The sequence below is a fragment of the Melospiza georgiana genome, chromosome W (genome assembly GCF_028018845.1).
Source record: "Melospiza georgiana isolate bMelGeo1 chromosome W, bMelGeo1.pri, whole genome shotgun sequence".
Taxonomy (NCBI): domain Eukaryota; kingdom Metazoa; phylum Chordata; class Aves; order Passeriformes; family Passerellidae; genus Melospiza; species Melospiza georgiana.
The window spans coordinates 2,721,302-2,748,754 of NC_080464.1; positions in this window are offsets into that span (position 1 = coordinate 2,721,302).

Genomic DNA, 27,453 nt, shown 5'->3' on the forward strand with positions numbered 1-27,453 from the left:
CACAATATTCCACATGGTATTTCATGATCTTTTAAAATAAACAGTTGCACACCAACAGAAGTATCTATCCTGTTAAAAAATTTACATGGCAAAGCTTGTGACAGTGGTCACAAGGGTCTTCAAGATGAGAATGTTGACCTCATGTTCAGAAGGCTTGATTTATTATTTTATGATATATATACTACATTATAACTATACTAAAAAGAATAGAGAAAAGTTCTCAGAAGGCTAGCTAAGATAAGAATAGAAAAGAATGAATAACAAAGATCTGTGTCCCAGCAGAGAGCAAGAGCAGCTCTGCCGTGAGTGGTCAGTAAATCCAAACATCCACAGGAGACCAATCACTGATCCACCTGTTACATTCCACAGCAGCAGATAACCATTGTTTACATTTGTTGCTGAAACTTCTCAGCTTCAGCAGGAAAAAATCCTAACAAAAGGATTTTATTGAAAAGATGTCTGTGACACAAAGATAATTCAACTTCTTCTATGACCTGTTTTGCTACAATAGTCAAATGTCTCTCATCAGTAGAGGAAGTAATCCCGAACAATAATTCAAACAAAGGTTGCAGTTGATAATTAGTTATCCCCAAGTATGGCCTAAGCCAACCTATTATAACAACTAATTTCTGTACATCAGTAACAGTTTTAACTTCAATGTCCAATTTTACAGGTTGAGGCACAATCTGAGTATTCGCTATTATCAATCCCAAACATTTCCAAGGCATCTGTTTCTGTACTTTCTCTGGGACAATAACTAAACCAAAAGTTTTCAAATTTGTTACAGCACATTGTTTGAGATCTGACAGTTGTTGTTTATGATCAGAAGCCAAGAAGATATCATCCATGTAATGACAGCAATGGCAATTACTAAATTCCTCTCGCACCTTTGATAAGGCCTGTGCCACAAACCACTTACAAATAGTGGGTGAATTTCTCAGTCCTTGGAGAAGAATTCTCCACTGTTATCTTTTATTAGGTTCAGCATGATTTAAAGAGGGCACAGTAAAAGCAAATTTTTCCTTATCTTGTTCAGCCAATGGAATGGTAAAAAAGCAATCTTTTAAGTCAATGATAATTATCTCCCATCCCTGTGGAATCATTGTAGGTGTTGGAAGACCTGGTTGTAAAGGTCCCATTGCAGCCATTACAGCATTTATCGCCCGTGGATCATGCACAAGTCTCCATTTTCCCAATTTCTTTTTTAACACAAAAACAGGGGTATTCCATGGGCTAAATGACTCTTCAATATGTCCCACTTGCAGATGTTCTGCTACTAATTCTTGCAGGGCAGTAAGCTATTCAATAGGAAGGGGCCACTGGTCAATCCAGACAGGTTTATCTATCAACCATGTCAAGGTTACAACTGGACATTTAAGGCCTTGCATCACAATGGTCTCTACTAAAATTCTGTAATAATTTTAACACCCTATTGGGATAAACAATCTTGTCCCTATAAGTTATGTAAGGCCTTGGTAACATAAGTCCTGATGTTAGCTTGTTAGCCTACAGGATATTTTACATTAATCACAATGGCAGACAGACCACCTGTAGTCGAGGCACCCAACCCCATGATTCCAAAACCTGCTTGGGTGAGAGGCCATGATTGAGACCAAAAACATTGTGAAGTTATAGTTACATCGTCTCCCATGTTAATCAAACCTGTTGCTATTATGGTCTCTGGATGATATCCTTTAATTGTGACAATGCATTACTTTTCCGGATGTTGATCTGTCATCTTTTGAGTCTTAAATACCTGAGGTGGTCTTGAAATCCAAGACCTCCTGTACCACAACTCTTATTCACTGCAGTTGGAACATAGCTCACAAAAAGAACAAGTTGAGCAATAAAAATTCCTTTTGGAATTGTAACAGGAGGTTCACTAACAGATACCATAGCATGAATTTGTCCCAAATAATCAGCATCAATGATCCTTAAATGCACATTAATACCTTGAATAGTGATGCTAGAGCTCCCCACTAAAAAGACATTCAGTTCCTGTCCTATGGGACCATAAGCATCAAGAGGCACCTTACATATTTGTCTTGTTAAGACAGTTACTGTGTCAGCTATGGGTATATCAATTCCTGAAGAGCCACTTGTGGCCCCTGAGTATTGTTTGCAAATGGATGGCTTTTCAGTGCCAGGAGGGCTTGTGGTTGTTGAGGTATTTGTGTCCCCACGCACCCCTTCACGTTCTTCCTCATGTTTCCTTGCAATTGCTGGCCATTTGCATGATATTTTGATCTGCATTGCTTAGCATAATGCCCAAGTTTGCCACAAAGATTACAATTCACTTTATTACCTGGATTTATCTTAGATTTTACATTTTGTTCATTATTTTGTTGGCACTGTGCCTTTAAATGCCCTTGTTGACCACAATTAAAGCATTTTGGTGAAGGCTTTAAGATCGCTGCCAGAGCAGCCATTTTATCTTTGACTGTCCCGACCTTGGAGCAAGTAGTTACAATGTCAGCTAGTGAGGGATCCCCAGGCAAGGTTTCGATAATTTTACTACAATTCTCATTTGTGGTATCTTGTGATAATTATTTGCATAAAATTTGTCCCAAATTTTCATCATCAACTTCTTTTTCAATAGCTGCAGCAACTTTTCCCACAAATTGTAAAAATGGTTCCTTTATTCCTTGCTGTATGGTGACATATCTTTGTTTTGGAGCTGACATTTCCATTGTTTTAAGTAAGGCACTCATACCTAATTGTTGGGCCTGTGCCAAAATTAGAGGATCCCACCTTGCCTGTAAGTCTGGGTTAGAATAAGGTCCATTGCCTAACAAGGTATTGACTCCTACAGTGTCACAAAGGTCTTGCAGCATTAATTGCATATTATTCAAGGCTGTCCCTCGGCTGTCTCCAGGTATTCTGAAATACACTATATTGTACTGGTTGGAACAAAATCGTGGCAAGATGCATGATGTCATAGGGAGCCAATACATCAGCATTGATACACAAATTAATTGCATCACCTCTGGAGAGTTAATACCATACTTAGCCACTTTTGCTTGGAGGTCTTGAATAACCTTCCATGCAAAAACTTGATGACTATCAGTTTTTCTGGAATTAGGAATTGCTTTGAAAACTGGAAAGTCACAGGCTCATTACAAGCCACATTTGCATCGACACTCTGCATTTCTGATGTTTTTGGTGGACCTACTTTTTCTAATAAATCCCAGTTCCCCACTTCGACTGCCTTCCTTTTAACATGCTCCCAAAATTGTAAAGGGTGTTGGGCAGTTACAGTCACTTTGCAGGGGTGGCAAAATCCGGGGAGCAGCAGGCCCAGATCTATCACAGCGTCTGCAACAGACAGATTTCTGCACCAGTTCAAGTTTACTTGTTGCTAGCATGTCCTCATCCTCACTATCACTCTCAGGCAGGGGAGGATATGGCATTGATGGCATCGTTTGCTCGTGCAGGTTGGGGGGGGGGGCAGGTAGAGGGGCAGATGGCTGCTCTTTCAAGGTCATTTCGGCCAGCTGCTCTACAGGGGTAGCATATTTCATAATAATTCACCTAGCTGCTGTGCAGGAGTGGAATATACAGACTTAACATTGATTTTTCTCTCCAACTCTCCTCCCATCTCCTTCTCTCTCCTGTCCTGCTCCATTCTTCACTCTTTCAAGGTCTCATAAAGCAGCCTCCAGGTGGTAGTGAGCTCAACAGCCAATTCTATCACCCTTAGAAAACACATCCCACAGCCTCTCCCCAACTTTTTTCCACACTCTCACATTGAAAGCCACACTTAAATCAGTTTCAAAATCTTGCTACCTGGCCCACAATAGCATACCACAAAGAGCATAATCAGTAGTCTCAATATTTTTTCTCTTCAACAAAGCCTTCCAAGTAGACAAAACAGTCTGTTCTTCACTGGATAGGTCATTCCCAATAATGCTCCCAGTGGCTCACCTGCATCCCAGGTGTCAAAATCAATCTCGTCTGGACTGGCAGTGTCTCCCTGCTGCTCTCAAAAGCTGCGCTAGGCCCTCTCTCCAGCTGTGCCTCGCCCCACAGCCCAATTGCATTCATGGTCAATGGTCACCAGATGTCGCTGTTGAGATGGTCATAACAAACAGAGGAACACCATGTATTTGAGAAGGCTTCTCTTTTTTTATTTTTGCAGCATGCCGTCTTTTTATTCCTTCTCAGAAAGTGTATGCCTATTCATTGGCCACAATAAATGAACATAATGTTCATTGGAGCAAGGCAGTCTCCACCACTGTTTTCCACCAAAATCTAACTGCAGGCTCCTTGTTTATCTCTTCTTTTCCCCTGTTTCCACACTGATGGCCTTGGTGGAGCTCCTTTCAGGGGCAAAAGAGACTCTTATCAGCTTCTCTTCTTCAACTAACTCTTTCTGACTCACAGACCAGCTGTGAGCCCCTTCCACATGACACAATCCATTCAGCCATGTATTAATAGACTGGGACCATCTGCTTCTTCCAATGTCATCACCTGAACCTGCACAAAAAGGAAAAATTAACCTGCACCCCTGATTCCCTGTTGGAATTTAGGATTTTTCCTTTAGTTTCTTTCTCTCATGCAATTTTGTCCCATCTGTTGCTAAGGAACCATAATGACTGATACTTAGGAGAGACAGAAGACGTGTCCAAGCTCAGGGGAGGAGGGCACCTGGCTGCACTTCTCTTATCTGAGGGTTTCTCTTGGAGGGGCAGAGATACCACGAGAGTTTGGCTGGGGAAAGGGGGGCTGGGTGTAGCTCCTAGCACTCTTGCTCTCTCAGCTTCAGAAGAGGACAGTTGAGTTGCTGCCACTGCCGGAACCCAGTCCTGTGCTGCTTCTTCTGCCGTTGATGAGCCTTTGCTTGTGAGAGCAGCCACTGAACTGGGAGCTTATTAACCCCCTACCTCACTGAAAAAAGGACTCTCACCATCTTCTCAGGTGCCTCAGGGGAAACCCTGGGATCTCGAGCCCTTTCCCCCTCCCGGGGAGCCTCTCCCTGCAGTGCTCAGGAGCTGGGCTGCCACTGTCCATCCCCCACAGTTTCTCTGTCACTGCTCTAAGGTTTCTTTGCTACACTCTAACTTGCAACCCCTGTCTGCCTAGATGCCCCGTGGTTCCAGCTACAACTGTGGAGATTCTGATATATCACATCTACCACTCCAGGATTTTGCTCGTCCCTGCTGTTCCAGATTGCTGCTTCTGAGGTCCCTGCTACAGCTTCTTTTGCTATCCAGAGGGGCACCAGAATCAGTTGCCCCTGGGGGTTTGTAAAGCAAGCCCCTTTTCCATCCCTTCTGCCAGCTATGCCCACCATCCTCCACTAGCAGAGAGATGACCAAACTAGAGCCACAGCTCCCCTTGCAGCCACAGGATAATCATTGCATCTGCCCTGCCCAGCCAGGGAACCACCAGCATCCCTGTGAGCCGTGACCATAACTACACCAAAGGGGAAAGTGCCTGCAGCCAAGAACGCTGTTACTGGGTTTCTGATTTTGTTTGTTGTTGTTGCCTTTGTTGTTGTTTGTTTGCCTTGTTATACATACTAGTAAAGAACTGCTATTTATTTTCTCATATCTTTACCAGATAGCCCCTTGATTTCAAAGTTATAATAATTTGGAAGGAAGGGGATCATATTTTCCATTCCAAGGGAAGGTCCTGCTTTCCTTAGCAGACATCCATCTTTCGAACCAAGACAGATTTTGGCACCCAACGATAGGGCCAGAGGGCATCGAGAGGAAAGGATGAAAAAGGAACAGTTCCAGAGTAACCTAATTTTTTTGTGTGCTGAATATAGAAACCTTGTTAGGTGGCACCATATGGGCTAACTTACCCTGGTTCGAGTGGCACATGGTTTTGGCTATATTTTTCCCATTTGCAGCTCTATATCTAAGCACAGGTCCTATGACTAAGGGTCCTGTGGCTGTTATCCAGTTGGCACTATGGGTCAATAAGGTGAGCAATTAGTGGAATTTTAACTTACTCTGGAAGGTGGGCACATGGATACAGGGCTATCACACACTAAGTGTATGTTTTTGGGGTTACATTAATAATGGTACCTATTGTGATGAAGTAACACTGGTGGACGTTTTCTACTGACCCTTCACCCATTTCTTTGGGCCTATCCCACCAGCTTTCAAAGGCTTCAAATTCCCTCTAGATGCAAACCATGCATTTCTGATATGCTTATTCTATTTAGCATTCAGAGATAAGGTGAGATTGCCTTGGATAACCACCCTAACACCTACCCCAGAGACTAGAGATGCTGCTGCAGAGCCTGACACTGTCCCAGAGTCTGACACTGCCCAACAGTCCACCTCAGAAATGAACCACTCAGATTGGATGGAGGAGATACACCAGGTGCTGAGGGAATACATCTCCCCATCTGGTGGGAAACCCTCCCCCTGCCTCGAAGAGGGAGAGTGTAATGGTGCAGCAGTGAAACCCACAGACATTACAACTGTCCAGGTTCCAGCTGAACTGCAAGGGCAGTCACAGCCAGCAGCAGTTGCCCCTATGCAGAGGAAGAAGCATAAGACCAAATCAGTACACCCAGTTAATGATGACAGGGAACCAGGGCACTTGCAACGCGCAGGGGAGCCAGAGCCTGAAATCATCATGGAGTCCCTGTCATACGACAGTCTCCATAGTCTGTGAAAAGACATTGTGCGACATGGACACAAGGCTAATTCGAGCTGGTTACTTTGGGTTTGGGACCTTATGGCTCCAGACATGCAACTGGACAGTGGTGAGACAAGGTATTTGGGATCCTTGACCCAGGACCCCGGTGTGGATCAGGTATTCGTGAGGGACCCAGGGCCTCTTTCTCTCTGGGAGAAGCTTTTAATGAGTGTAAGAGTGAGATTTGTTCACAAAGAGAGAATGCAGGAGTGCCATCATAGGATGCGATGGAAGATACTTGAGGAAGGGATCCAAGAGCTGAGAGTATTAGAGGTGCTCTTTGGAAGGGACGGATAGCATGATAATGACCCTGACAAAGTCAAGTGCACAGGGCAGATGTGGACCCCGGCAAAGCTAAATCCATCCCAATACACCACCATCATTGCAACGATTCATGCCAACTACCACTGAGAGAAAATGGATTCCATCACCAACAGGCTCAGTTGTTATGAAAGTATGGTCAATGGCCTGATGAAGGCTCATGTCTCTGCTGTGGTTGAGGACCTCAAAGAGGAGATTAGGGAGGTGAGGCAGGAGGTGAGGAGGAGCAGTGTGGAACCAGTGCAAGTCACAGGCCCCAAAGTCAGAGCCCGAAGTCCCCCAGCTAGGGAGAGGGGTATAACCCACAATCTTAGCTGTGTTTTTTCCTGTGTGACCATGGGGAAGACATGAAAAGGTGAGATGGTAAACCCACTTCTGTCCTGGCAGCATGGGTATGTGAACTTAAGGAGGAAAACACCAACTGAGGGAGTTCTACTAAAGTGAAAGTAGCCTCAGCCTCCCATGACTGAGCTGCCAGGTATAACAGAAGGGGGGATGATATGCCGGGTCCCCTTAACGGCACCTCTAGTAAGTATGCCCAGGGAGGGAATGATAACCAGGGCTAGAGGCCCCCTGCCTCTAGCCAGGTAGATGCATGGGAAAATCGAGTCTTTTGGACAGTGTGGATCTGATGGCCTGCTGTCAAAGATCAGACAGCTACAGAAGAGGGGCTGGGTAGCACCCCAGACCTCCTGGCCCTGGTACAGTGGAAGCTGTGGGAGTGATAAACTCAAAGCAAGAACAAAAAGTGAAGACACCATGTCTGACCACTCTGATGAGAGAGGATGCAACAAGGACATTTCTGGCGCAAGAGGATGTGATGAGGACTTGATAACCAAAAAGAGTGTGTTATTAAGGGAATCGGGCAAGGGGGTCTGAGTGGAAAATTTTGTGTGCAAGTTAGAGAACTATAAATACTGGTGATTAGTGTAATAAACTGGCTTTTGCTTTGCTTGCACTGCATGGTCTGTTTCTTTCAATTGCTGTAGCCTGGCACATCAGAACTACAAAAATATGAAGCGTTTATTGATACTGGTGCACAGTGTACACTAATGCCATCAGGACATGGGAGGACAGAATGCATTTCTATTGCTGGGGTGACAGGGGGATCGCAGCAGTTGACCCTCCTAGAAGCCAAGGTGAGCCTGAGTGGGAAAGAGTGGCAGAAACATCTGATTGTGACTGGCCCAGAGGCCCCGTGTATTCTGGGCATAGACTACCTCTGGAATCGCTATTACAAAGACCCAAAGGGACTCCAGTGGGCTTTTGGAATAGATGCTGTGGAGGCAGAGGGAATTAGGCAGTTGAACACCTTGCCCGGACTATCAGAAAACCTTTCTGCAGTTGGGCTTCTGAAGGGGGATGAGCAACATGTCCCAGTTGCCTCCTTGACAGTGCACCACCGGCAGCATTGGATGAATCAAGATGCCGTGATCACCATTTGCAAGATGATCCATGAGCTGAAAAGCTAAGGAGTGGTCAGCAAGGCCCACTTGTGGATGCTGAAAGTTTAGTCAGAGAGAGAAACAGATAATTTTCCCAGGCATGGTCCTGGAGAAGTTGTGAGAAAGTTCAGAGAAAGAATTAAAACAATTATTATCTTAATCTCTGCACCTGGTATTTGTGAACATGTGGAATGTTTGTACATGATGTTTATGGAAAGATATTTACAAGAAGGTGTTGTTCTTAATTAACCAATGGTATGAGGGGTGTTGTTTAAGGACCAATCAGGTTCTGAGTGAACGAACCGGTCTATAAATATGTGTAGTTTCTAGTAAATCTCACTTCATGCCTTCTAAGAAGCATTGGCGTCTGTGTTGTCTTTGCCTTGTCGTTCCTAACTGAACAGCGACATCTGGTAACCCCTCCAGAAACTGCAGGACAAACGAGGACATCAGCGGAGATAAGACTGCACCTCAGTTAGCAGTTACCCGGGAAGTCCTTTTGAGAGCTTTGCAAGGTTGGGTTCCAAGGGGAAGGGAAACGGAGATGGGGAACTCAGAAAGTGAAGATTCTCTCTCCGTGGACACAGACACCCTGGGGGGAGAGGGGGCTGGGCAGGCGGCTGCTGGCTCTTTCTTGGGTCTGCCCAGGCCCCTGAGAGACATGGGGATTCCCCACAGAATCTATCCCTCGCCCAGGGACTGTGTCCCGCCGAAATATCCTTCCCCTCGTGATTATATATAGTCAAAATATCCTTCTCCTGCGACGCCGCCCCCGACGATTTCAGTAGCCACGTCCTGATTGGACCCGGCGGAGCGTCCCCATCCATTCGCGCCACCTTCAGCTCACCCTGGGCTGCGGTCGGCAGCCAAGGTGTCCCTGCCACATCTGGAGATTGCAGTTCTCCCTGCACCACAAGAGACCACAGGGGGGCCCTTGCTGCAATTGGTTCCACCCCACCCGGAGGCGCCATCTTTCCTTGCTCCACAAGTGGCAGCTGGAGTGTCCCCACCACAGCCGGCATTTCCAGCTCTCCCTGCTCTGTGAGAGAACATGGGGGGGCCCTTGCAGCAATTGGTTTCAGCCCCCCCTTGGCTATGCCAGCTTTCTCTGCTCCACAAGTGGTAAGCCTCCACGGCTGGTGAGTGACGTGGCTGGAAGGAACGCCCCTTCGGGTCCTCCATTCCCATCTGCGGAGTCAGCATACGTGTATTTGCCACCCCCTCCCCCCCCGCACGCATTGCCAGCGCTTGCCCTCCCCAAGTGCAAGCAGCAGCGGCAGCACCTTCACTGTCGACAAATGACGTGACCAGAGCCATGGTCTCTTCTGTCCCTCCACTTTCATCTGTGGAAATGGTGCAACTGCCTGTGCCTCCTCTTCCCTCTGCTGCCTGCGGATCAGTAGGCATCATGTCTCTTGCAGCTTCACTGTCACTGTCCGCGTTGCCCACCATTGCCAGGTCCCCTGCCCTGCCACCTCCTGCCAACTTCCTCACCTCAGGGCTTGAAGCCGGCTCCACCGCTTCAGTGCCTCCAGCTACCCCACCACCCTACGCCTCCTGCAGGCTGTCCCATCAACCTCCACCCCAGAACGTGGACAGTGACAGCGACAAAGATCAGTAACCTGCCTCCCACCAGGGGCGTGGCCTGGCAGTGGAACACCGGCACTGATGAGCAGTGACACCATCCCAGTCATCTCTGGATGCTGCCCCCTTGTTGGGTGACCCGTGAGACCAACAAACCCTCGCTGTTTTTGGGAATTGGTCAAATTGCAGGTTCTGGAGAGTGGGGATTGGGACCTGTTAGAGAAGGTGGGAATGTCCGGGGGTGGACTTATCAACACGATAAATGCAGCGGAAGGGACCACAGCGGACAGTCGAGTAGTTAATCAAGCATCTGAGGAGGGGACACAGGTGGATCAGGGAGGCAATGTTCCATCACAAGGGGGAGTCCAAGCCTTTCCCGTGTATAAAGCTGTCTCAAATACAAGATAAGCTGACAAGCACAGCATCACAGCATGGCGAGTCATGCAATATTTGCAAGATAAAGTAGCAAAATATGGGCTTGGTTCTTCACAAGTTATGCAAATTATCATAGTGTTAAAGACTGATCTGCTTGCTCCATTTGATATTAAACATATAGCTCAAATATTGTTCCAACCTGTACAATTTAAAGTTTTTAAGGACAACTGGAGGCTGATGGCTGATAGGGCTGCAGCAGAAAACCTGCAATTGCCTCCGACTGATACCAGGTATGCTGTGGGAGTGGATGCTCTCATGGGGAAGAATGCCTTCTCTAATCTTGATCTTCAGGCTACCTGGGATCCTGCCATTCTTGAGCAGAGTCAGAAGATAGGCTTTGGAGCATTGTTAAAAACTATAGAAACAGCCGCTCCCAAGCCACACTATGCGAAAATAATTCAAGGAATAAGAGAACCATTTCTACAATTTCTTCCATTTGTTAAGAAAATTGCAGCAGCCCTGGAAAAGCAGGTTGAGGATGATAATTTGAGGCAGATGTTATGTAAGCAAATAGCAAGAGACAATGCAAACAAAGATTGCAGGTAGATCATAAATGGTCTTCCAAGTGACCCAACGTTAACAGACATAGTCCAAACATGTTCTAAAGTATGTTCTGGAGACTACAAAATGTCTGTTTTGGCATCTTCTTTATAGCCAGGCTGGAAATCCTCAGGGGATGGATGTGGTAGATAGGGAAAAGGCACTGCGGAAGATCACGCGATGTCACGGAAAGCCAGGACCCTTTGTTCCTCTAAGATAAGAGATTACCCTAGGAATGTGGCCCCACTAACAGTAGGAATGTGGCCCCACTAACAGTAGTGCTAGTAACTTTCCATTCCTTACCCAGTACTTTTCCATTCCTTGCTAACCATAGATAAGAAGGACAAACCCCCTTTTGACGTAGAGACCCCTTAGACTATAAGACCCCATGAGAAGAAGTAATAAACGCCTTTTGACCGTCCACCATATTGGTGTCTACGTGTGTCATTGGCCCGAGCAGCCCTGGAGAGAGTGGACCGCCGTGCTGATCCTCAGAACCAGGTCGCCTGCCTTGCTCCAGAAGGCAACAGATGGACAACAGAAACAGGTGAAAAATAAGGGCAAGCAAAAACAGGGAACACAGAAAGGAAATACGACTAATTTATTGTGTGCTAAGTGTACAAAGCCAGGTCACTATGCAAATCGATGTAACTCTAAATAACCATGCCAATGGTCAGCTTTTGGTAGGTTCAGGAAATGGGAAGATGAGCACAAAGGGGAACTGCACCCGACACAAATGATTCCCCACGGCATGGTATCTGCACAGATTTACTCAGGCAGCTTAGGGGCAGCACCCACGGAGCAGTCAGGGTGGATGGACACACCACAGCAACAATCATCTTAGAATCTTGTCATGTATGTAAGGTTCCTCTGGATGCCTTTGGACCTTTGGGTCAAGGATTGAGCACGGTGCCCATGGGAAGATCTAGCACCACCCTCCAAGCAATCTTTGTGCATCCAGGTGTCACTGACTCCGACTTTACAGGTCAAATTTTTGCTATGGTTTCCACGTCCACACCCACTGTCACTATCCTGGCAGGGACTTGTATTGCTCAACTTGTGCCTTTTCAGTCAAGTGTCCCCAGGACTGACCAGCAGACTCATGGAGATGGCGGCTTCAGATCCACAGCACTGCCACAAGTCTTCTGGACTGCAGATATTTCTGCTCAGTGACCACAGATGACACGTACCCTGATTCTACCGAGTGCCAGTCCACCTCAGATCCGGCTCCAATGTTTGATCGAGATGGGGTAATGTGATAATCATCTCCTTCTCTGCATGGCCTCCTATGTGGCCTTTGGCTTCCATAGGTTTGGCCATCTAAGTGGTGGGGGGTGCAACACAGACCTTTGTAAGTCAACATTCTGTGCTGATCAAAAATGCAGATGGGCAGACAGCTACAGTTTGGCCCTATGTCACTGCAGCTCAAATAAACCTCTGGGGGTGGGATGTAATGGCAGCCTAGGGGGTATGGATAGGGACATATTTTTGATTAGGGTCACTGCACTGAAGGGCACAAAGTATCCTAAGTTGTCTTTACGGGGGCTAGTGAGCAGACCCATTTGGGAGAACCAGTGGCCCCTGACAAAAGAAAAATTGGTCATCCTTAGTGACTTGGTTCAGCAACAATTGCAACAGGGACACATTGAGTCTTCTACTAGTCCCTGGAATACTCCTGTCTTTGTGATAAAGAAAAAATCTGGGAAATGGACGCTGTTACAGGACTTCCGAGAAATTAATGCAGTGATGGAAAGCATGGGAGCATTGCAGACTGGTTTGCCCTCACCTATCATGCTCCCTACAGGATGGGAAATCTAAATCATTGATTTGAAGGACTGTTTCTTCACAATTCCTTTGCATCCTGATGACAAACCAAAGATTGCCTTTACTGTGCCTGCAATTAACAATGCTGAACCTGTGCAGAGATGTCAATGGAAAGTTTTGCCACAGGACTGTACCAATAGCCCGACTATTTGTCAATGGTATGCAGCTCAGGCCTTGTCCGAAGTTGGCAATCAGTTTCCTGATGCATGTTGTTATCATTACATGGACGACATCCTGGTGGCAGCACTCACCCAGGATGAGGTGCTGAGGATACAACCTCAGGTGTTCGCTGCTCTGCATGTTTATGGGCTGCAGGTGGCCTCAGAGAAAATTCAACAGTATCCTCCTTGGAAATATTTAGGAATCAAAATTCTTCATCAAATCATTCAGCATCAAGAGGTGCAATTCTCAGATTATATTAAGACTCTGAATGATGCCCAGAAATTGCTGGGTGCTGTCAGTTGGCTACGTCCTTATTTAGGGCTAACCATGACACAATTCTCCTAGCTGTATGACATTCGAAGGGGGGACCCTAACCTGAATGCACCTCAGAAATTGACTCCTGAGGCACGATGAGCTCTGAAAAAAGACCAACAAGCTGTTTCTGCTGGTCAGGTTTATCAAGTAGATCCTTCCATTTATATCACTGTTTTTATTATCAATCCAGATTTTCACCCTGCAGGTATCATTGGTCAGTGGAGTGAAAAATGGTCTGATCCCTTGCACATTTTGGAATGGATATTCTTGCCCCATTAACCAAAAAAGACAGCACCCAAATTGTTTGAATTGATCACTCATTCGATAATCAAATGCCGTCAGCGGTGTTTGCAACTAATGGCAGGTGATCCTGAAAAAAGTATTCTTCCAATAGAGCAGGAAGTCTTAGAATGGAGCTTCATTAACTGTGCTCCTTTGCAAAATGCGCTGCAAAACTCTTCAGGGCATATTGACTATCATATGCCCAGTCACGAGTTACTGCAGTTGGCAAAATCAACCAATCTGTCTTTGCAGCCAAAAAATAGTCGGGTGCCAGTACAAGGACCCACCGTCTTCACTGACGGCTCAGGAAAGACAGGTAAAGCCATTGTTACTTGGAAGGATGAATCTGAGTGGCAGGTGCTGGAAGGCCACAAGTCAGGCTAGGCCCAGTTGGTTGAATTAAAGGCTGTTTCCATGGCATTCCAGACATTTTCTAGGGTGCCTCTGAACTTGGTCATTGATTCTGCTTATGTCGCAGACATAACTAAACATTTGGATTGTTCACTTCTGAAAGAAGCCAATAACACAGTTTTGTTTCAGTTATTGAAAACTTTGTGGTGTGCAATTCAGACCCGAGTTCATTCGTATTACATCTTGCACATTTGGAGTCACAACAATTTACCAGGTTTCATAGCAGAAGGTAATCCCAGGGCAGACAGGTTAGCAAACCCTGCGTGGGTTGCGCCTCAAGCCCAGCAAGCCAAAGCATTGCATGATTTTTTCCATCAAAGTGCACATACCCTGTAGAACCAATTTCAGTTAACGCCAACTGAGGCTCGTAGCATTGTCAGTTCTTGCGCTGACTGTCATAGACTTGCTGCACCTTTACCAGCAGGGGTGAACCCCAGAGGCCTAAAGACCTTGCAGCTTTGGCAGACAGATGTCACTCATATTGCCAAATTTGGCCGACTTAAGTATGTGCACGTGTCTATTGACACCTTCTCTGCTATGTGGGCATCTGCTCATACTGGAGAAAAGGTTCGCAACGTGATTGCACATTGGAGGATGGCTTTTGCCTTTCTGTGTACACCTTCTTCTGTGAAAACTGACAATGGCCCTGCCTATGTCTCACAGAAGATGGGGCAGTTTTTACGTTTATGCAGAGTGTTGCATGGATTTGGTATTCTGCATTCTCCAACTGGTCAAACTATTGTGGAATGCGCTCATGGTACTTTAAAGCGTGTTCTGGAAATACAGAATAGGGGAATGCCTGGAGAAACCCCGCACAGTCATTAGAAAAAGCTCTATATACAATCACTCATCTTACAGTGCCAAAAAAATCATACAACCCTTTCATTTTAAATCACTTTTTTTCATTGCACTCTTCAGGTGAGATGCACCTGCCTCGAGCAAAAGTCTGGATACAGGACCTAACCACTAATTAATGGGAGGGCCCATGCGAGCTTATCACTTGGGGTCATGGGTATGCATGCGTTTCCACAGATACTGGGGTATGGTGGATACCTGCAAGGTGTGTTTGCCCTGACTTGCAACACCAAAAACAGAATGTGGCCAACAGGCAACCTTCGAATGATGATCAAGGTGCCAATCATCAATCAGATGGGCCCTCTACGAGTAGGGAATGAGCATTCTATCTTTTTCTTTGTTTCTGGAAAAGGGTTGTTGACAAGTCAGACTGCCAGTTTTTTGCGCAGACTAACAACTTTTGTTACTCTATTAGAATTAGTAAGGATTCCTTGTCAGAAGGAACACCAAGACTTGATGTTGGTAAAAGGATATGATTGTAATAATTCAATGGTATGTGTTGGAGAATCTCCCTGATCATTTTAAGTCAGCATCTGATTGAGGTTCTGATTGATAACTGGCAAATTGCTAAAGGGACCTCTTGAGCTGTGTTTGTTCTCCTTCCTGCAAGGGGCCCCACAGAGGTCTACAAACACCACCTTCCACTTTAAACAAAAAAGGGGGACCCGTGGATGCTGACAGATTAGTCAGAGTGAGAAACCAATAACTTTCCCAGGCATGGACCTGGGGAAGTTGTGAGAAAGCTCAGAGAAAGAATTAAAACAATTATTATCTTAATCTCTGCACCTGGTATTTGTGAACATGTGGAATGTTTGTACATGATGTTTATGGAAAGATATTTACAAGAAGGTGTTGTTCTTAATTAACCAATGGTATGAGGGGTGTTGTTTAAGGACCAATCAGGTTCTGGGTGAACGAACCTATCTATAAATATGTGTAGTTTCTAATAAACCTTGTTTCATGCCTTTTAAGAAGCATTGGAGTCTGTGTTGTCTTTGCCTTGTCGTTCCTAACTGAACAGCGGCACCCACTCACCCTTCAACAGCTCCATTTGGCCTGTGCACAAGCCTGGCAGAGAATGGAGATTGACTGTGGACCACTGTGGCTTGAATGAAGTGACTCCACTGCTGAGTGCTGCTGTGTTGGACATGCTGGAGCTCCAGTACGAGCTAGAGTCCAAAGCTGTGAAGTGGTACGCCGCTATTGACATTGCTAATGCATTTTTCTCCATTCTTCTGGCAGCAGAGTGCAGGACACTTTGCTTTCACCTGGAGGGGCATGCAGTACACCTGAAATCAACTGCCCCAGGGGTAGATGCACAATCCCACCATCTGCCATGGACTGATTCGGACTGCACTGGAAAAACATGACGATCTGGAACATCTGCAGTACATCAATGACATCACTGTGTGGGGGAACATGGCAATGGAAGTATTTAAGAAAGCAGAAAAAATCGTCCAAATTCTCCTGGAAGCTGGCTTCACCATCAAAAGAGCAAAATCAAGGGACCTGCCTGAGAAATCCAGTTCCTGGGAGTGAAGTGGTGAGACCGATGGCATCAGATTACCACAGAGGTCATCAACAAGGTCACAGCCATGTCTCCACTGACCAGCAAGAAGGAAACACAAGCTTTCCTAGGCACCATAGGTTTCTGGAGAATGCACATCCCTGAGTACAGCCAGATTGCGAGCCCTCTCTACCTGGTTTCCCACAAGAAGGATTTCCACTGGGGCCTTGTACTAGTTTGAAAGCAAACCAGTGAGATTCCAAGTCAGAACTACAGTTTATTAGGAAAATTAAAGGCAGAAAACACTGTCTTAAACTGACAGTCAGGATACAACCTGACACCCTTTTGGTAAGGGTGGTGGTGGTAGTCCAGTTAAATGGTGGATGTGGTTCTGTTGTAGCAGTGTAGAAAGGATCTAGTCTTTCTCTGAAGGTCCAGAGGTGGCTATGTAGCTCTTGTCCTCTGGATATCCAGTAGGTAGGGCTGCTCTGGTGTTTCAAATCTCAGATTACATATGGGTCAGAATGCTTGGTTCCTTTCTCAGGCAGATCATCTCACAATGGGATGATGTAACTATGAGTCATGCAGTAATACCTTGATGGCCCATTAGCAGAGATAGCTCCTGGAGGGACTTCTCAGGGATGAGTCATGGTGGGGTGTAGGAATGTGCCCTCCCGAACAGAGTGACCAAATTATCCTTTGTCTCCTTAAAAAGGAAAAAAAGCCCAGAAGTTAGTCTCCTCAATTTGGTAAAGACACCTCATAGGACCTTTGGGACTTGACCTCAGACCTGACGCTACCCAATTGGACAGAGGCCAAAAGGTCCCACCTAGGTAATTCACTAGAAAAAGGAGAGAACAAAGGAAATAATCACTTTTGCGTGGTGTTTTAGCAGGAGCAAGAACCTCTTGCCCCTGGCTTGGTTTTTCTCTGTAAAAGCTTTATTATTTTGCCTTTTATTAAAACTTTTCTGTTTCCAACACTACCTCAGAAGCCATCCTGCTAATTTTATGCCATTTGAGGTAGCTGAGCTGTCTCAGGTGTGATAGGTTATCTGAGAACTCATAAGACCTGGCTTGAGGAGAAAACCATCACTTGGCACCCACACGGGTGGCTTCTCATATTGAGAGACATAGTTCAGGAATTTTTGATTTGCCCTCAATCAAAACAGGGCATTTTTTTCCTTGGTCTTGCATTTCGGGGAGTGCAAGCCTGAGACTGGGTTTTTGTGGTGCCAGAGAAAAAAATCCCAGGGTATGGAGGATCTGAGGCCATTTGAGGGGGCCACACAGATCAAAGTCTCATGCCAGTGAAAAGAGGCTGAAAACCAGGACGGGCTGGCGAACACACAGCAAAGTCCTAAGGACCTCTTTGGAGAGAGCTGCTATTGGTGGAGCTAAGACTGCTGAACACCGCTGCGTTTCCAGACCCAGGGAGTTCAGACCATGGATAATAGCTGCTCTGAAAACCATCTTTTGGTGAGCAAGAATATGGGGAACAAGCTATCTGTAGCCGAGCAGGATCTTTGTTTTTATTTGAACTACAAATTAGAAATTCAAGATGTAAAATTTGAGAAGAAACAGTTTAAAAATCTCATCAGATGGGTTTTCACAGAATTCCCGACCATAAACACGTCTGAAACGCCTACTCTAAAGTTCTGGGATGCTGTGGGACTAAGATTATACAGTTTGGAAAAGAATAAGAAGTCCGGCTTAAAACTATGTCAAATATTTTGGATGGCATTACAATTTGTCACATTGGAGAGGGAAAAGCAAGCAAGAGACAGTCACAAAACACCTCAGAGCATAGAGAGAGCCGACTGCAGGCTGCAGCAGAAAGAAAAGAGGGTGGGCAGAGATTCCGAGACCCCAACCCTGTCCCCAACTCACCCTGAAGCACACTGACCCCAGGAGGGCAGGCGGTAGATGGCCAGGCCAGTTGCTCCCTGTCTGGCCCTCCCTCCCCCACGGGGGAAACAGACTGGCCCTGGCCAGACCAGTCTGCAACCCATCTCTCCTTACCTCCCTAACCTGATGGATTCCCCTTGGTTTCCTCTCAAAAGTAACCCAAACGGTAGGTGCAGCAAGTTAAGAAGTGTTTATAATTCTTTTCTCTGATCTTCTCACAGCCTTTTCCAGAACAATGCCTGGGAAAGTTATCTGTTTCTCTCTGTGACCAGAGAGCTGCCACCACAGGTTCCCCTTTTGTGTTTAAAGAGGAAGGCGGTGTTTGTAGTCCTCTGCAGGGCCCTTTGAAGAAAGGAGAACAAACACAGCTCAAGAGGTTCCCTTAGCAATTTGCTGGTTGCCAATCAGAACCTCAATCAGATGCTGGCTTAGAATGGTTAGGGAGATTCTCTATCTGTAGAGTATCAATCTCTATCATATAATTGAGACAGGGTTAACAGCATGAGAAAACCAAATAACAATGTCTAAAGTCTCTTAGGAAAATAAAATGAATGATCATTGCTTTTAAGTCCAAACAGCTGAATCTCAGGAGAAGGTCCATTAGCTGGAGATGTTGATCTTGACATCACTGAATGTCCTTCTTGATCCTGAAACAGAGAACAGCTGAAGAAGATTAATAGGGACATCATACTATGATGATGACAAAAACTTTGTTGACAAATTGCGTCTATATGTTTCCAGACACAGGTGTGTCCTGGTTATGAGCATGAGGAAGCATCAAAGCAAAACCAATGTGTGCAATGAAGAAGAAATTGGCAACAATTAGGAATTAATCAGATAATGACATAATCAATAACACATGTGACATTATATAATTATCAGGCACTATAGCACTGACTGTCATCCCAGAGTCTGCAACAGCTGATAAACCTGAAATCAGCAGAGAGTTGGAGAATCATGTCCAGATCATGGTTTTCCAAACTCCCCTTGAAAGTAGGCTCAGCTGTCACATATATATGGTCAAATTGCCAAGCCAAAATGAATTGAATACTTGGATGCAGAAAACATCTGGGTTAATGTCATCCGATCCAGGTAGAGTCAGGGCCTGGCCACAGCCCAAGCTCTAATTGGTGGGTGTCACTTAAGACATTTAAAACAAGGCTCTTAAGAATAGCTGTTATGAGTGAATGAATGGTTCAGATATCCTTTATCTTATTTCTGTATATGTGCACTGAAACAAAGTAAAGATCCATTCTAAATTAAATGAAGTGTCTAAGAAAAGTGAAAAGTCTGTGAAGCCAAAGCTGAAAAAAACTCGCATGCCGAGACAGCAAAGAGACAGAGAAAGAAAAACAAAAAAGACCACAAAGTCGATTTGCCCCCGACTTAGAAATTCCTTTGATAAAAAAGAACTAGTGCTAAATGTCACACAAAATGAATATGTATGAACTTATTGTGAAACTGTATGCATATGCATTTAGAAAGAAGATAAAAAAAGACCCGAAGTCTTCAGAAGTAAGCATGCCTTGTTAAGAGACTTGCGTCCAGCGCGCGTCGTAATAAAAGCATACCAAGCTTTACAACTTTTGTAAAGTTGTGAAGTTTCTTCTTTTCTCCACAAAACATTATGGCGAGCCAGCCAGGTGTTCTCTGTCCCCGCAGGGGCAAGAGAAATAGACAGACCTCCAAAGCGCGCCCTAAAATTTTTTTCCTAGTAGAGCTCCGCTCGTCTCAACTTGCCACCTGCGAAGACAGACAAAGACCTGCTAGCCTGCAGAAAAAGATACAGTATGTACTGAGGGGCCCCTGAGAGAAAAAAAGAAGAGCAAAAAAGTAAACCACCCAGAGACGTCTGAGTTCAGCTGATAGAGCAGCTGTATTAGAGATAGAGTTCATCGTTCTAATAGAGCAGACCGCAAGCAGTTCTAAGAGTGAGCCAAGTGAACCCGTGTATGTGTGTATTGAAAGTTCATAGTTCTGATAGAGCAGAACTGCTGAGCCCGTGTGTGTTTTGTTTGTGTGTGTGTGTGATGTCCAGACACTGTGTTGCTGTATAGTCAATGAATTGTGTAGTCAGTGCACTGTGTTTCTAATCATGCAAGTGTATAAGTGTATAGTATATAAAAGAGAGTAGATCTACAGAGCCCTACAGTGAGGGAAGAGTCAGTACTACCCGTATTTAAAACAGCCGAGTAAAGCCTAAAGCGCCAGCTGCAGCAAGCTGTAGAAGCAGAGAGAGAAGTGCCCTGCAGAGAAGCAAGTAGAAGAATGTCAGTGATAGTATTTATCGTGTTTAAATGTAGTGATTTGTGTAAATTTAGTACATTTTAACTGTGAGTATGAGCTCAGAGAGTTCCTTTGCCTTAGATGTTTAGATTTGATCTCTAGACTGTGTGCTGTTATTTTGATTGTGTCCAAGAAAAATTGATGTGAGTAAATGCTGAATTATAGTATGCTGTGTTGTGTTGAGAAAAGTGAGCACTTAGAAAAATATGCCCTTTCCCAGTGAATTTGTATAGGGATTTTCTTCCGCAGCATTGTAGTAATTTGATTCTCAGATTGTATAGTAGTGTTTGTAGAAATTTTAAGATTTTGTTGCAACAAGAGTAACATTTTACATAAGAGAACTATAGTACAGTGATTTATGCTTAATTACAATAAAGCAAGTTAAAAGAATTCCAAGAATTCTCCCCCTCACAGCAATTCAAGCCTTAGCTCTAGTGAATTTGAGATAAAAAGAAAGTGCGAGTACGTGTGTCTGTGTCTGTAAGCATATCAGAGTTTCAGCTGTGACTAGCACAGCCTTTTTGCAAAGCAGTAAAACAAGTGTAAGTAGACACAGTGCTTAATTAGATTGTGCAAGAAGAGAACTAGAAAAGACTGATATTTTGTAAAACAGAGTTTATATAGAAGAGATAAATGAAATGAACTAGTTAATGAGACTTATGAGATTTATGAGACTTCAGCTAGTACTGCAGTAAGTCTAGACTAGAAACAATCTGTAAAGATTTAAAGTTCTCTGTAACAAACAAAATAGCCTGCCTTTGCGAGCAATTTCAGAGAGCCTTTAGTGCATCGAAAAGCTAGCATGCTGCATGAAGTGACAGTAGCTGTCCCCTGAGCACAGGGACAGCTCTAGCTGCCCTGTCTCCCCAGAGAACACGAGAATAACCTGTGAGCAGAGAGAAAGAAGTAATAAAAACTGACCAGAGCAAAGAAGTTCCTAAATTAGCCCCTTTTGAGAGGGGCTCACTGAGAGAAAGCTGCCAGTAGGAGCAGCTCAGAAAATAAAAAGATTTATAATACTTCATTGCTGTTAGTACTGTTTTAAAGTACTTCCGGTACTTTGAGCCATCGGTGAAGACAGTGGGTGTCTGTACCTCTTTTCCCTTTTTATTGAAGGCAACCAGCGGGGGGGTGACACGGACGCCACCGCTCCATCCCGCTGAGCCCAGATGCCTGTGGTCTGTTCCCTTCCCCCAGCTTTTCACGTTAGGAGGGGGAAAGGAAGGAATGCAGGAGAGGCTGGAGAAATCGACTCCACCCAACAATGCTGCCCCCTCCTCTCCCCGCTCCCTCCACGGCCACTGGTCTGTGTTGGCAACTGGAAAGGAGGGGCTTTCTAGGGAACATGAAATTTTGCCCTGGACTTGGAGTTCCTGGCACAGCCCGTACCCGCTCCAGGATGAGCGAGTCACTCCCACTTTCTCCTTTACTGCTCGCCCCCGGGATGCAGCCGATGTCTCGGCCATTTTCCCAGCTTTCCGCCCCTTCCCCGCCCTTCCCGGTCATAGAACAAGCCGCAGCCTTCCAGGACTCCGCTCCTTCCGCCCCGTGAATGACAGTGGGACACATGGGGCGCTCCGAGGCACGGCAGGGACCCCACAGAGCAAGGGGGGCCCAGTCCCAGAGAAGGTGCTGATCCCAGAAAAGCGCTGATCTTCAGATATCCCAGCAGGGCCGTGCCGGCGCTCAGCTGTGAGGGCATGCCCCCGCAGAGGGACAGGGTGTTGGTGTTCGCTGCTGTCCCTGTCCGTGTCCCCTGGCAACCTGAAGGGAGCAGCGGGGTCGGGCCAGCTGGGAGCGGCGAGGCGGGCTGGGGATCTTCTTCAGCCCACAGTTCGCGTCCAGGACGGGAGCTGGGCCGGCTCGAGGCAGCGGAGCCAGTGGGGGGGCATCCCCGGCTGGCGCTGCGGGCGCCACTGCCGAGGAACCAGCTGCAGGCTGCGGGACAGAGGGGCTGGTTGTGAGCTCCAGTGCAGGGGTGCCGGCCGCTGGCGGCGCTGCGGCTGGGGGCGCGGCGATGAGCTGCGGCGCCGGGGGGCCAGCCACTAGCGCGGAACCGGCTGCATGCTACGGAACAGGGGCTGGTTGCAAGCCCCGGGACGGAGAAGTCAGCCGCGGTCGGCGCGGCTGCTGCTGATGAGGGGGGGACAACCGGCGTGAATGCCGTAACTGGCAATGAAGGAGCTGTCGGTCATTTTTGCGCATACGCTGGGAAGCCGGAAGAGAGCGCTGCTGGCTGCGTTGAGGATGATGCAACCTCCCACCCGCGGTGCGGGGGGGGGAGGGGAGGAACCAGCAGCGGGAACAATGGGGCCGGCTGTCCGTAAAAGGGTCATTCCCCAGCTGGCCGCGGCGGAGAGGGGAGTGGGGTCGGCATGCAGGGCTAGCTGGCTTGTGGAACAGGGAACGCTGGCACCGGCAATCGGAGTGGGACCGGCCGAGACAAAGGTTCGCCAGCTGCTACGGACGGAGCAGGGAAAACCCGATCTGCTGATTGTGGCAGGGGCACTCGCGCTGCCGTCTGCGGCGCTGGAGAGGCCAGGGGCCGCCCCCGCGGGCAGAGGCGCTCCTCCAAGTCCAATTGGGACGTGGCCACCAAGGTGGATTCACTTTCCATTGGGGTCCAGCCCCGTATTGCTGTGGAAAGGACTCCTCAAGTCGGTATTATTCGAAGCACGGTCCTATCTCCCCTAGTGACCCCCTCCGATAGACGATAGCCTAGAGCATCCCATGCCCGTGGAGCCAGTGCGGTTTTCAGATCTACTGGGAAACCATGAACTTTGGCCCAACTGAAAAGATTGTAGAGAGCGTCTTCTGACACAGGAAGTCCCTTATGAAGGATCATGTGTCCCCAACACTGTAAGGGTTACATGTTCTGGCATAGAAATTCGGTTGCCCATTTTGAAGGCAACTTTTTCCAAGCAAGCCTACCCCGGGATGCAGGCAGTGCTATGTTGGGAAATCTGTTCCCCATCCCAGCTCCTAGGCTATGAGGGCAAAATCGCAGTCCTGAAGTGTGAAAAATGCCCATCACTTGTTTTTAGAATTTTAAATGTTTAATAATAATAAACTGTTTATAAAATAGTAATATAATTGGAGTAATAAAAATTTGGACAATTAGAATTTAGGACAATACGAGACAATAAAACCAAAGAGTTACAGACAGTCCGGGTACCTTTTCTGGGCAAAATAAGCCCAAAAAAGGACACCCGTTAACAGAGGATTAACCCTTAAAAGCAATAGCCTGTTGCATATTCATACACGATGCATAAATTCCATTCAAACAAAGTATTCTGTCTGGTCAGTGTCAACTTCTTCCTCTGAATCCTAACAACGTCTTCAGGGCTGAGCGCGGCAAGAAGAACTCGATAAGAGAGCAATAAATTATTTTCTTCTGAAAGATTTAGGTGTCCTGTGGCTGTTATCTCAGTGTGAGTCCTCTCTAAAAAAAAGTATGTCACATAGCATAGTTTCTATTTTAACATTATGTTATAACCTAAAACTGTATTTAACACACTACTTAAGAAAACTAATACAGCATAACTTTCTAACATAACACAATCAATATTCATTTTAATATTTGCGAAAAGCCAATCATAAAATATGCATTTTTTACATAAAGAGACATATCTTCTCCAGGAAGATGCGGGGAAAGGTCGCTGTTACCTCTCCACCTCTTCGGAGGAACAGAATGTCTTCAGATGTGAGCAAACTGCACAGGCGCCGCAAGGTCCCAGTGGGGGTCCGAGGCGTATCCGCCCGTCCTGTGACTCCACGAAGGATTGCCGGATCCGATTTCCACGAGGGGACCAGACCCCCTTGTCTTCCGTCCAGGCTGCATACACGTCCGGGGTCTGGTGTCACCAGACCCCTGGTTCATCAGTCTCGGCTGCAAACACGTTCGGGGTCCACCAGACCCTGTTTCTTCAGCCTAGGCTGCACCGAACGACAGCAGTCACCAGATGTCGCTGTTGAGTCAGAAACTGCACAGATAAACGGGCAACACACTCCATACATTCACTAGAAGGCTAATCCCCCTTTATTAGGGCCCATTCCTTTTTATATTCTAGTTCACTACAGGTGGACCTGATTGGTCCTTTAATCAAAACACCATCACCATTGGCTAATTAAGAAACCACCCTTTTGGTAACAACCTTACTGTAAACATCACGTTGCACATGTTAACATAATACTAAACACCAGGTGCAGCAAATTAAGATTAGAAGTGTTTCTAATTCTTTTCTCTGATCTTTTCACAGCGTTTCCCAGAACAATGCCTGGGAAAGTTATCTATTTCTCTCTGTGACCAGAGAGCTGCCACCACAGAGATCACTTAAAAAATCATCAGCAAGGGTATCAGCAAAAGCCAGATTTACTATTAAGCAACAGTATGATAAAGTTCATTGGCAAGATTCACTTTACTACTTACAGGGCAGTAAAGGCAGCAAGGAAAAACAAGCAACAGCAAAACCAAATAAAATCCCGGCAATTAAAACAGAAACTAACCAAGAACTATCTAGGGGGCTGTGTGTATGTGTGTGTGTGACAATAGGATAGTGAGAGCAAGGATAAAAAGGAATATGGCCCAAAAGATGAACAGCACTCAAACTTAACAGTACTTTAACTGAGCTTATACCTTAAACCCAACAATTTAACATAGGAACAACACTTACCTTATAACTTAGGAATAACACTTAACAGTACTTATCCTAACTTATGACTTTGAAGTCAAGCAGCAACATAACAGAAGAACAACACTTAGCAGTATTTAACTTAGCTTATAACTTATGACTTATCCTTATGTCCTGGTTTAGGGCAAATTTGGGAGAAAACCTCCAAAAGGGGGCCCTTCCAGAAAGCAAACCCACGCGGCACCTCACCCCAACCGGTTCAGGAAGGATTCCTCAGAGAGAAGTGGAAAGAACCTGTTTATTTAACAGGGAAAACACCCCCCAGCACACAAAATGAACAATACCGGATGACACCACTCTTTCACCGCTCTGAAAAAAGATGACAAATTCAGAAAGTCTCTCCTGGGGGTGGTCGCTCTGTTATCAGTCCCTCTGGTGCTGGGGGTAGCTGCTGCAGGCCACAAGGTGCAAACTCTTGGTGTTTCCCAGGTCCCAGTCCAGAGCAGGTTCGAGTAGTTCCAAAAAAAAGGAAAAGGAAAAACAGTCCAGGGAAAAATTTGGACTGCTTAGCTAAACTAACTAATGAGCCGAAGCAAAAAGCAAGAGCAAAGCAGAAGCAAGAGCAAAGCAAAAGCCAAGCAAAAAGCAAAAGCCGCACTATGCACTGCCCCCATCTCTGTGTCCTGCCAGCCGTGGGGGAGCAGGCTGATAACAAAACCAAAACAAAACATTCGCTCTTCAGAGCCAGTCTTGAAGGCACAGAACATAATATCCAGCATAAACAGAACACACGATTGGGGATACAAGCATCGTAACGTCACCCTAGGACAGCTTACTTACAGGCCTAACTTACTGAGATATCTAAGGTACTTAAACATCTAAGAAAGCAGCATTTCTCTCAGATTTGCTACAGCATATGCACACGTGCACACACACAGACACAGAGTCAGTGCAAGCAAGGTACTTGTGAAAAATTCCCCTCAGAGGTCAGTGAAATATTCCCTTTGGATGCCTTTGCATCTCCTGACAAGCGAAGGGTCAGGCCTCGAGGAGTGAGGGTATCAGCCCAGGAATCGTTGTTGTTTGGTGATCCTCCGAGTATAGCAAACTTGAGAGCTCACTAGCTCTGAGAGGCATCCCACTCAGAGGGAGATTGCTGTGGTCCAGGAGAGCTCAAAGGGTCTCCTTTTGGACTGCTGTTCATAGGATTGCAAGAGAGTGGGCTTTATTCATAAAAATGTTTCATCCTGGCCACAGTTTGGGTTGGCCCTTTCTTTGCAAGTGTGAGAACAGGAATGTTATACTGTTCAAGCAAAAAAAATATTTTCCAAGGCTGTTCATGAGGAAAACAGGAACTGGTTAGGCAGCAGCAGTTCCTGGGAGCAGACAGTGTTTCTGATAAGCTCCAGAAGAGCTGAGCCCAGGTGCTGCCTTTTCAAGGCTGAGGCCTAATGAGCATTTCTCAGATCACAGTGCAGCCTGGAAAAAGGAGGGGGAGGACAGGTGCACCACCACAGCATCTCAATTAAAAAAGGATGTTGAGATGCTGGAGCATGTCCAGAGAGAGGAACAAGGCTGGTGAAGCATCTCGAACACAAGTCCTATGAGGAGCTGACACACTGATGTGTACGTGATGTTTATATGTTTCAGGCTTAACACACAACAAACCACTCCATGTTTCCTCAGACAATCAGGCTGGTTTATTGCCTCCAACATCCTTTAATAGGCAATTAAAAAACTCCCGGTGCTACACAGACATTGGTCTCCTTTCTGTGCCCCCAGACTCTCAACCAACCAAATGCTTGCATGTTAGGAGAGTTGCCATTGGTTGAAGACTCAGTCCAGAGGCTAGTTCATGGAGCTGGGCTGGACTTCTTATCCATAACTGGATTAATGCTAACTACAGATCAGCTTGCAATGCAACAAGGAGTGGCTGAGAGAGCTGGGGTTGTTTAGACTGGAGAAAAGAAGGCTCAAGGCAACCTTATCACTCTTTAAAACCACCTGAAAGGAGGTTGTAGTCAGATGGAGCTAAGCCTCTTCTCCCAGGCAATTAGCCACAGGACAAGGTTCAGGATGGACAGCAGGAAGAATTTCTTCACAGAAAGGATGGTTAAGCATTGGAACAGACTGTCCAGGGAGGTGGTGGAGTCACTGTCCCTGGAGGTGTTCAAGAAATGACTGGACAAAGCACTTAGTGCCATGGTCTAGTTGACAGGGTGTTCATCAAAGGTTGGATTCAATGACCTTAGAGGTCTTTTCCAACCTAAATAATTGTGATTTTTTTCCTT